The following is a 2,500-nucleotide window of genomic DNA, read 5'->3' as shown; positions in this document are numbered from 1 at the left end:
ATTAACAACCAGTATGCTCCTCATGACAAGAATTGGTTTAATCTTTTAATCAACCAAGGAGTCTTTACATATCATCACCATCATCATCAGTTTCATATTTGGTCTGTTTGTCGTAATCATTCAGAAACTCACTGCTGCACAAGCAACGATAAGTGAAGGATAATTCCTTTGTTCTTCAACATTTGACAGAAGAACAGCCTGCTTTGCATTAGAAGCCTTTGGAGCTGGAAGAGGATCTGTCGTGGCTGGTAGCCATTTTGCAAGGATCTATCTCAGGATCTGGCAGAGCAATGCTGACCTGTCCCAGCATTCTGGTTTGGATATGAACTCTCAGAACATGTCTATGAGCTCCAAGGGTAGAAGGTAGCTTGTCATTTTCTGTCATATGCTAGCAAAAACAATGCCTTTGCAATTTCTAAGTTGCAAAGGCAAAGCTAGGTAGAGTGGTCACTTCTGCCTCTTTTAAAAGCAGCTGTTAAAGCTCAACACATTTCTTTCATCCTTCATGTAGACTTGCCGCAGGTAGCTTTGCTTTTACCAGAGAACCATCTATTGTTGTCAGCACCAGTGAATGCATGAAATGTTGGCAAAGCCTTTGCTTTATCTGCCTTAATGGCTCTCCATATTTGCTCCGACATTGGTCATTTGCTTCGTTTCAGGCAACAGGTAGTTGTAACCTGCCCAGCCTGGATTATTTCTTGATGCTTCTTTTTTTTTATTCTGGATCAAGCAATAGCAACAATCCATCCTAGTTGTGACAACTGTTAAGATCCAGAGATTCCATTACTTGTGACAAAGTGGCTTGTTCTCTTGGCAAGCTATGGTTTTGGCTTTCACAGTGCAACATATTTGATCTTTGATAGTGTATCTCATGTAACTCACATTGAAAAATATGGACCAACAACGAACTGTTGAAAAAAATCTTGTGATAGATAGACTCTGGACATTACCTATCATCATGGATGGTGCAACTAGTTTTCCAGGAACCTCTGTCTTTTGGTATACATGGGTGGCTCCTTTCCCATCAGTAATTTCTCCTGAACAGCCTGTTATCTAATACAAAGAACACAAAAGCACTATTCTTTAAGAAGGGTGTTACATTGGCCAAAGCTGTTTCAATTAGCAGGGTACAGCTATACAGCCCATAGTATGCATCAACACGGAGAAAATCCATTAGCATCTTGTTGCATGTTGCAGGTGTCATGATGAACCTGCAGGTTTTTTCGTGCAAGGGAGCGTTAGAATGCTGCTGATTCTACTCCTGGCTTGCATTTGACCTGCTAGTTTAATTCGAATCCATTCATGATGTTATGAATCCAGTGCCGCTCTCTCAACAGCTTTGTTCCTCCTTTGAGCTATCTAACGTTGTCAGGTCCTATCATGATTAAAAAAATCGTGGTATACAGTTTAGCTTAATTATCATGGAGTTCACCGGTGACCTGTATAGTATTTGTATGTTTGGTTTACTTGGTAAAGTTATTGATGCTTTTCTTCATCACCTGTGCTGCTCTGTAGATTGTTTAAATGATATCCTCTTCATCACCACAACTTTCCATCACAAAATTAACCAGACTTTCCTCGCGTGCCTCTGGGGAATAAAGAATAGCTGACTTCTTTCAATTTTATTTAAGACAAGAATTCAGGTGTGTCAAGGCAATGAGCATCTTTTCTTTCAGCCACTTTCTGGAATGCAGGTAACTTGTATTCCAAGCCTATTGTCACATGTGGTTTCGAGATTTGTCATAGATAGGCTATGTATGCTTGGTTCTGTTTTTATGCATTAATGATGTTAATCGACTCAAGGAGATTTGCACATAGTAGCAAGAGTTTTTTGTGACCTGCACTGCTTCCGCTAGTGATGGCTTCTCGCTGCTCATGGGCAACAAGCATTGTCCAGCAGATTTTGTGATACCGAACATCAATTGAATGTGTATCCCCTGGTGCAATACAGTCTTGTTTTCAGTGTGTCATCCTTGCATCTATCAATAGCTACTTTGAAATATTCCCCAGTGTTGATTGTCTTCCTCAGATAGAGTAGCTTATCATCATCTTTCCGACAGAAGAATCATTGTACCATATTAGTTCTTACTCTTTTGTGTCCACGTTTCTTAGATTTGGTCTTTGCTAGTTGTATTTACATAGGAACTATGTACAGCTTTGCAGCTGTCGTTGGGACTCGGGGCTAATGGAAAAAAAAATCTGACTGTTTATACTATATAGTTTCCAAAAATATATCAATTTTATAGTTTCTACGAATATTCAACTTAGGAAAAAATCCAAACATAGTAACCCTGACCTAATACTCCACAATAGACCTGGCTTATTACAAAACATGACTTGCTAAAATATGTAATTTAAGTAATTATCAACCATGATTTATTTTAATGCATGCAGCTAATTGACTTCATTTATATGCTTTTTATGAGTTAGTTTATTTTCTATGATTATGTAAGATTTCTTTTATCATCAAGTAATCTTCATTTCCTATTTTGAATCGTCA

The 2,500-nt window shown here is 38.4% G+C and overlaps 1 protein-coding gene and 1 pseudogene across 1 annotated transcript in view; both read left to right on the top strand.

The window, feature by feature from the left end:
• Positions 1–2,500, top strand: part of LOC137640616 (PDF receptor-like) — a 540,716-nt gene that overhangs the window by 20,164 nt on the left and 518,052 nt on the right. The window lies entirely within an intron of this gene.
• Positions 1–2,500, top strand: part of LOC137641201 (NADH-ubiquinone oxidoreductase chain 2-like) — a 61,580-nt pseudogene that overhangs the window by 19,314 nt on the left and 39,766 nt on the right.

This window comes from Palaemon carinicauda, chromosome 5 (genome assembly GCF_036898095.1).
Source record: "Palaemon carinicauda isolate YSFRI2023 chromosome 5, ASM3689809v2, whole genome shotgun sequence".
NCBI lineage: Eukaryota > Metazoa > Arthropoda > Malacostraca > Decapoda > Palaemonidae > Palaemon > Palaemon carinicauda.
This window is presented reverse-complemented; position numbering and strand designations above follow the sequence as displayed.